Genomic DNA, 9,448 nt, shown 5'->3' on the forward strand with positions numbered 1-9,448 from the left:
CTTTAATTATCAGTGCGCCTTATAATCTAGCACGCCTTATGTATGAATTATGGTTCTTACCGGTTCTGACCTCGAACCGATTTTATGTGGTACACAGCCCTCAAAAATCTGTCAAAAAATATTTTAGTACGACTTGATGGATTGTCGGAGCATTACGGCTACCATAGTCATGAGCCTCGCGGAGTCTGCTTCAGGTCCCAAAACGAACACTGCGACATCACTGAGAGTTAAAATCTGTCTAAATTCTTTCATCTTTGATAAAATGATCAGCGTTGCTTCTTTACCAGGTGTAACAACTAAGTTTAACTTCCAGGCATCCATGAAAACAGAATTTATTTAATTTAACTGAGTTAGAAGTTAGCAGGAAGTTAGCTCGCTAGTTTCCACCTAAACATGATATACCATGTTCTGACGGAGAGATTTCTGAATAAAATAAAACGTACAGCTCTGCCATCGCTTCCAACATAAATGAAGACAGAAAACTAAACAGCAGTGACTTTTGTAGGGTTACTGAAGTTGGGCTAGCTGGTATATAATGATGTGCTACGTGATCGCTAGCAACACACCTATGTTAGCATAACATAAACACAGTGAAGCTGGAGGATGAATGCTAACTTTTTCCACTTGATAGAAGTTAACGCAGGGTTCCTGATGGAACCGCATGACAGGATGCTGTAAACGGACCAAACTTCAGTCAACAGAACAACTGAGATAATCCATCCACAATACGAGGTTAGTTATTAATATACTGCAGCAACATGGGAATAGAGCAGCTGCGAGAGAATTCAAAATAAATGAATCAATGGTATGGAAGTGGAGGAAGCAAGAAGAATGAGTTAAGTAAAGTTTGACTTATCAGACTGTTTTGTTTTGCTTAATGCGCCTTATAATCCGGTGCGCCTTAGGCTGACCAACTGTCCTCTTTTCCCCGGACATGTCCACTTTTCACATTCTGTCCGAGGTGTCCGTGGGGATTTTCGAGATTGAAAATGTCCAGGTTTTCCTACAGAAGTCATGTGTGACGTCATCCCCGAGCTGCAGCTTTGTGAGTTGTTGTTCTGCGCTCACAGACGGGACAGACAGCGCGCCTGGTGATGTATAAAAGATGCCAAAGTGCAACTGCAGCTTTTCAGACGAACTGCAACCCTCGTACCGTCCCGGTACTGGTAATTTTTCTTATACAGATTTCAGAGTGCTCTGAAAAGTGTGACAAACATGGGGAAAAAAAGGAAATCAGGAAGGGGGCAAACACTTTTTCACATGGAGGATTAAGTTAACTATGAGTCATCAAGTCCGGCGATAAAAATAAGAAGGTGAAAACAAGCATAATAGGTGTCTAATCTCTAATAATTACAGCGACTCAAATCCTGGTCTCACTCCTGACTTATCATGGTTGGGTAAGGCCATCTTAAGTGCTTTATTGTACTGATACACTGTGAAAGTGTGACATATAACCCCAAAAATGTTAGGTTTAGTCACCACCAAACACTAAGCAAGTGCAAAAAAACAGTGATTTATACCACCTTCACCTCTTCTTCCTCCATATAAGGACTTTATGTGTGTTTCAAACTGGAAAATTTGCATTTATCACATCAAGAATGAGACAAACAGTCTTTTCTTAACTGCACAGCAGAAAAGAGACGTTTTACAGCAATCACGATGCAGAAATTTTGGCATTTTTATCTGAGGAAATAACAAACTTTAAGTCAAACCCACAGTTTGTGGGTTGATGCTGCTGGGAGAGAGACCAACTGTCTTAGTTATAATTACACATCTAAAAAACATATGCTGTGAACTTGATCCCAGGATCTCTTTTGTGTAACACGATCTGAAAAGACGGCAAGCTTTGTTTGCTCCAAAATATAGTCTCTTATGTATTTTGGCTCAGAAATGGGTATAACCCATGACTCTAATCTGACACAGTGACAATCTTAAAAGACAAGTTTATTGTGTATAATCTGTCTTTGGCAGAGCTAGATTACCAGCTGTGCAAAATGGAAACCGCCAACGGGCCCCATAAGCCTCGAGTTGACTCTATTTTTGTCAACAGAATTTGATTAATCCTGAAATTGCTGGAAATTTGCTCCAGTGAAGAACAAAATGAATTACAATCTCTGGTGCGCTCTGGTCTCACAGAGGGCCTGAATTCGGTTAGTTTATTTGTTTTGGTTGGTTGTTGTTTCATTTTCTGTGTGTTTATCATGTAACTGACTAAACTTGAGAGACATGCATTATTCCCTAACTGTAACCGGCAATTAAAATGAACAATTATTAGCAGCCACAAACATCCATCATTATTCTCTGGAGTTCAAGACATCAAATCAGCCAGTTAGGAAACAGTACTAGGAGTGCCACACCTGCGTACTATAGGTCAGATAACTGGAATAAAAAACAAGATTCATTTTGTAATCGAGCCTCTAGAAGCCAAAAGGGAAGAAACTATTGACCTTCGCTTGCCCGGCCCACTTAAAATCAAAGTGGGCTGTATGTGGCCCATGATGTAAAATGAGTTTGAATTCCCTGGGCTACAGGATTACCTACAATCATTACTAGTATCTCCGATGGAAAAACAGCATTAAATATTGCTGGCATTATACACTGTATACAAGCGAGGTGTCAAAACACCAAAATACCTGCTTAAATACAGTACATAAAGCTGTTCACCAAACTGTGACATAACTAATTTAGACATTGAAATATGACATTAAAAACAAGACAACAAGCAGCCCCCATCTGTTGTATGAAGAAAATAGAAATGATATAAAGAAGAAAAAAAACCTGAGTATTTTGCAAATCAAATCCAGACGAACAAGTGAGTGTTCTTTATACCAGCTGCCACAAAAGCCACCAGGCCTTGTATTCATGGATTTACATGTTCCCAGAGGGCTACTATTATACATAAAAGGAATTCACTGGCTTAGATATAACATGACCCTGAGTGCTTATATAATATGAGAGGACAACCCTCTAATCTAATGTTATGTAAAAAAAAAAAAGAAAGAAAGAAAAAAAAAAAGAGGAGTGTGCACAAGGTCAGCAAATGAGTGACAAAACATCTCATGAGGACAGGTTATTTACTGGTAAAGTCTTGATAATGCATACCGAGATTTACAGCACTTCACCCATAGACACATGCTAAAAACTGTATCTTAGACAAATTCTATAAACTATCATATCATTACCTATTGGGTTCCAGTCTCTAGTTCTTAAGACCATCAGTAAATCAGTGACTTGGAGAAAATGTGTGAATGCAAAGTTAATGGCTAACAAGCTATTGGCTAACAAGCTAACAAGGAACTAGCAAGCAAATTAATTGAGGTGAAGCTTTCCAGAGAGCTAGTGTCTACATCCTACATCTGTTGTAAGATCATTTGGCAACCTCCAGAGCATTTCATGTCTCCAAAAGTAAGTAAATCCCTATAGAATCACACGCAAAACTGGGTTATAAAGAAATGTGTTTACATTCTGGTACAAAAAAAAGTGTTTTGACCTCTGTAGATAGTTTTTTCCTTTGTAATCCTGAAGAGTGAATTTTATAACTTGAAATTAATCCATCTGGACGCTGGAGTTTAGGGCACAGTTGCTGAAACAGCTAACCAGTGACCAACAATGCTGTGGCAGGCTATACACAAAAATAATTAAACTCACTTCTTAATTATTTGTTCCCCTTTCTTCAATCACCTTAATACACTATCAGTACAAAAGCTCAATGGAAGAAAGAAGTGTTAAGCAAACAAAAACAGCATCAAATCCTACTACAACATCAAGTTTCACCCGTGAGCTCACCCTACCTTCATGCCCATCACCACCGGATAAGAATGTGAGTGCAACTACTTTTAATCATGGAGAACAACACAAACAAAATGATTCACTCCACAACCAAGAAGCAGTGCAATGTGTGCTTACAAACCAAGCTCTTTGAGATACATGGACCTCACATAAATGGCTTCTACAGTTGCTTTGACTGACAGGAGTCCCAACAATAGACAGTAGAACAAGTACATGCAGCTGCAGTGAGCTCACCTGTTTCTGAAGTGCTGGTCTTGCAGGGCCTCAGTCCCGCTAGTCAATGAACTGAATTTGTCCACTGTGTTTGCACTGTTAATGCATTTTTGAGCATCTTTATAGAATTATCTGACTTAAATTATGACTTGCTGTGTAACACACTGTCTGAGAAATCTCGACCTCAGTTTTCATGTTAAATTCTAATATTTTATTTGTTTACTTACTACTAATTAGCATATACACGTGTCTGCGCTTTGAAACTCTTTATAGATGCATTTTTTTTAAACAAGCTTACTAAACAAGCTTGCTAGTGTTACTTGTTAGCCTTTCCCTCTGGTATAAAAGTGGTCACTTAAGGCCAAGGCCATACCGCTAACAATCAAACTGAGGGGAACTGAATACATAACTTTAAGTATGTGTTAAAATCTCTCTCTATATATATCTTAATTTATTTTTTCTTGACTTAATGGTATGATAACTAAAACTACTGACTAGCTGAGAAGTTTATGTGGACAAACTTTTACTACTGACAAATGAGAACTACGTAGGACTGTATAGCCATAAACTGTAACATTGTGACTAACAATAACGATATGACGATAATTAAATGCAAAAAACTAAAATATTCCCTTTATACTGAGTCTTCATTTTGCAGCTGCTTGAGACAAAAGCCTTGTGCCCTTTGGATTTTTTAAAATCCTGGCTCTGATTACTTAAGACAACACTAGTGTCCATGGTTATCATCACATTATCACTCTGCGGTTGAAATGACATTAGGCCTAATCAGGATTTAACAAACAGGGCGCTCTAAGTGAAATGCAAATATGCAGGCTGTAAACCTAATTTCAGACAACGGGAGAGATCCTCTCCTCAAACATGCTGCTCAGTTCACAAGACTAAGGTTTGTTTGCTGTGGAAAGTGAGAACAAGTATTTGTTGTAGAAGAAGAATGTTATCTGTTTCCCCAGACGTCGTTGGGTTAAACTCTAAGCACAACCGTCTGATCGCTGTAAGCTTGCACAACCTGGTGTTCCTTATTTTACTGAATTATGAAAAAATGAAAAGTAGGTTATGCTGGAAAGAATCCAGATATCGTTAAACAAGAAGGCCAGCCTGTTCAAAAGGGTAGCATGAAGGACTTTACTAAATAATGCATGCTCACTCCTCTATTTTAAATGTTAATAATTTACATTGAAGGAGAATAAGAGGAATCATGTGTTTCCATCACATCATTTTAAAATACTGATAAACTGTAGAAGGGTCAAGAATGAGAACTGAGAGAGAGATGCTAACTTTAAATATAAAGCTTTAATCTAAAGCGACCTAGCGCCATATAAGGATGGACTACTGAGCAGAGAGGAGAGGACAGGTAGGTAAATATCCCAGCGACTCTTTTAATATCCAGTGGTCTCGTTAAAAATAACTACCCAGTAAACAGTGACCTACTCCAAATTATATGGAGAATTAAATGGCTACAGGTCAGATTTAGCCACATAATTGGTGTCAGGTCAGTGTGACTCAGTCTAGACTGAAATATCTCCACAAACGGTGCAGATTACTATCCGAGTGGTCCGTTCAGAAATATTACAAAATTTCCTACACAGACTTGCACAAAACTTCCAAAACTTGCATACATCATAGCCCCTAGAGAATGAGCCTCCTGATCTTTAGGTTACTTTTCCCCTAGTGCTACAACAAATCTAGCGCAGGTGTTCATGCTCACCCAGGAATGTTTAAAATAATACACATAAATCTAAAATGGTGTAAATAAATAAAGGTTGTTGTTGTTTCCATCAGTATCAGTAATGTGTGTTCAATGGTAATTGTGCTGACCCTAGATAGTGACCTTCATAATATTACCTTCCAAATGTCAGCATGTCAGTATTTGGTGTCTTTGGACTTGCAAAACACGCCTGAAATTATAACCTCACAAGCTTGTTAGCAAATTAGTTTCAGTAAAATTAGGATATTTTCATAGTTTCAGTGCTGCGGTCTCTGCCCAGGTACCGCTGGCTTTTACTCCTATTTTCTTTTTATCTCTTGCTATGAGAGTAGAGTGTATCCAGAAAGAATTCACAGTGTTTCACATTTTGTCACGTTGCAGCCTTATTCCAAAACGGATTCAATTCATTTTTCACCTCAAAATTCTACACAATAGCCCACAATGACAAAGTGAAAAAGAAGTTTGTTTGAAACAGCCTTTGCTCTGTGCTTTGCTGAACCACCTTTGGCTGCAATTACAGTCTTTACAAGTGTTTTGAGTGTGATGCTACAAGCTTGGTATGCCTTGGGCAGTTTTTCTCATTTTTCTTTGCGAAACCTCCAAAGAGCCATCAGGTTGGATGCGGAGTGTTGGTGCACATCCATTTTCACATCTCTCCTGAAATGTTTAATCAGGTTCAAGTCTAGGTTTTGACTGAGCCACTCAAGGACATTCACAGAGTGATCCCAAAGCCACTTCCTTATTATGTTGGCTGTGCATAAGGTTGTTTTCCTGTTGGAAGATGAACCGTAGCCCCAGTCCGAGGTCCAGAGTGCTCTGGAGCAGGTTGTCATCAAGAATGTCACTGTAGATTGCTGCATCTTTTCCCTGACCCTGACTAGTCTCCCGGTTCCTCCTGACAAAAAACATCCCCACAGCATGATGTTCCCACCACCATGCTTCAGCAGGGATGCCATTGGTCAGGCGATGAGTGATGCCTGGTTTCCAGTTGCTCCTGCCTAGCGTGCTTCAGCTCATCTTTCCTCTGTGTATCCGAGGACCGGCTCAGTCACCCACACTTACAGCTCCAGTCGTGATATTCCTCTACGTGCCAGACAGTTTCCCAAGTGCTGGGAATCTTAATCTTGCCTAACTCACCATCTCAACTCACCACCCAGATGAACTCACCTGGTTGCCCAAATGTTATCATGTCTTCAGTTAGAGTTACTTCACAGTGGAGGGCTGTTTCTCATATGCACCCATCAGTTAATATATTAAACTGCTAGTGTAGGCCAGAGGCCTCCTGCAAATGTATTTTGATAATCAGTAAATAAAATATATTGTCATTTACAAAAACGTACATATAAATCACTATCACAGATATTGTTATTAACGTTACAATTAAAAGTTTATGCCCTCCCTTCTATTTGGGTCCAGATTCTGGGGGCAGCACTCAGCACACATCTCCCAGCTTGCTGTCTGGTTATTTTGTTTTACAATCCCATATAGAAAAGATGTATATAAATCTTATAAAGTTTGTATCTGTCTTGTGTGAAACTTGTATGAAAAGCATATAAGAGTGAAAACAGATATAAGATCCCTTGAAAAATTATATAATGAAACTTGTATGTTTTGGATAATTACTAAAACAATGTATGAAAGTAATGAGAAAGTGGCCACTTTCATGAGTAAATCATATAAGCCTTATATGATTTACTCATGAAAGTGGCCACTTTCATGAGTAATCACATATAAGTTTTTACTATTTCTTTTCCATATGGGATTTTTGAAGGTTTCCATGCAAAAATGGCACCATGTCATCACTATTGAAGGTGGCTAATAGGTCATTGCTTGACAATATAAATTGATTAGCATCTAAATTAACAGTTTGTACAATATATACTGATTTAGCAAAAATTTAAGTAACATTTAGACCAACAATATTTTTCTCAGCGATCTCCAGGCGTTCATTTAAATTAGGGCGTGAGGAGAAACACGCTCTCACAAAAGGTGACCGAGCAAACCCCTGAATTTACAAGTCACACCAGGAACGAGCAGACTAGCTGACTGAAAATGACCTCCCCTGAAAGGAAAAACACCCGAGGTCAGGACCTCTTCTCTCATCTGTGAGATTAATGTGGGCACAGACTGACCACCCAGAAGACCCACAGGCACATTTACACAAGTTTATTTTTTTATTTTTTAAAAAAAGGACAAATACATGTACAAATAAACACATGTATCAAACTCTGGAAGGCAGCCAGGAAACCATCAAAGTAATTTTGCAAATTATACCCTCCACATCATGTTTGTGGTGTTGTTGTTGCTTTCGCTGATAGTTGAAATTCTTCTGTGATCTTTGCTCTTATCCCAAGGCATCAGCATTCAGCACTCCAATTTAATCAAGGTGGCCAGTCAGGCAGATGGTTATTTCAATCACATCTCCGCCTATAGAAGCTACTATTGTTGTATATTCTCAGACATAAGACAAATAACCTTCTACTGTCTGGCTACAAAAGCTTCTGGCCAAAGCAGTGGTCAGTGTGAATAAAAGGAGCTCAAATTGATTGAGATGCACTGATTCTGGAGTGAAAGGAGCTGCTGGCTAAAAAGCACCACATGCGGATATGCATTACAATGGAGGGAGCATGTAGAGGCAACTCTAAATGATAGAGTACAGCACATGCAGAGGCCATCTGGATAATTCAGCAAAAGAGCGGTGATGGGTAGAAATCTTTCATACAGAAAGGATGTCAGGAATGAAGAAAAATCCTTGCTTTATACTTCAGAGTTTTGCTTTCTGCTCGGTTCAGAAAAGCATTTACGTGTGATATTATGTAGTCTTTGAAATGCATAAAGTCTTCAAAAAGTCAAAAGGAAACCCATTATTGCACATTCCACATATACTAGTTTAACCCTCAAGCGAACAAGCTATTATAGCAACTGAAACTGACCGAATGGGGTCATTTATGGCCACAAGGGAATACTTTTCAATGGTCCTATTTATGTTTATTATACCTGCTTTCTTTTTGTATGACAGATATGTTAGAATTTGTCACACACGTTTTTGGTTCCACTTTAACCTTATTAATATTTCTTTCAGTTTCAGTCTCACTGTGTTTTTGGTTTCTGTCTGGATTTTAATGGATTTTTGAATTAGCCACCTTTTTTTCCACATTTTTCTTCCCCTTTATTTTGTCTTTGTAACATGTAACCCATCCATTGTCTTCCGCTTATCCTTTTCAGGGTTGGTGGGGGGTCTGGATCTTACCCCAGCTATCTTAGGGCGAGAGGCAGGGTACACCCTGGACAAGTCACCAGACAGAATTAACCTATTCCCACTAACTGCATGTCTTTGGACAGTGGGAGAAAGCCGGAGTTGCCGGAGAGAACCCATGCAAAACTGATCTGGAAATTTTTAGTGCATAAACTTAACCAAGCAACATATTTGTAATTAGTAATTATTTTTAAAAATGCCTACAAAAATGTGCTAAACTCTATGTCCAGTATGACTCAAACTTTTCTTGTGTTAACAGGAAACTTATTCGCCGCACTATCAACCCTTCCAACTTCCTCATATGGACTTTTTTAACCTTTTTAAATGTATAAAATATTGTTATTTTTGTGCACAAAAATAATTAGTAAATTTGTGTCCAGAAACACAAATCAGTAAATAAAAGGTGTTGACATGAACAGATGTGAGACCAGGCTACTTTGTTTCAGTATTGGCTGTTTGTTCAT

Source organism: Aulonocara sp. 'chitande type north' Nkhata Bay, linkage group LG8 (genome assembly GCF_057382095.1).
Source record: "Aulonocara sp. 'chitande type north' Nkhata Bay isolate Kocher_YH1m ecotype deep benthic linkage group LG8, A_spYH_male_GT1.1, whole genome shotgun sequence".
Taxonomy (NCBI): domain Eukaryota; kingdom Metazoa; phylum Chordata; class Actinopteri; order Cichliformes; family Cichlidae; genus Aulonocara; species Aulonocara sp. 'chitande type north' Nkhata Bay.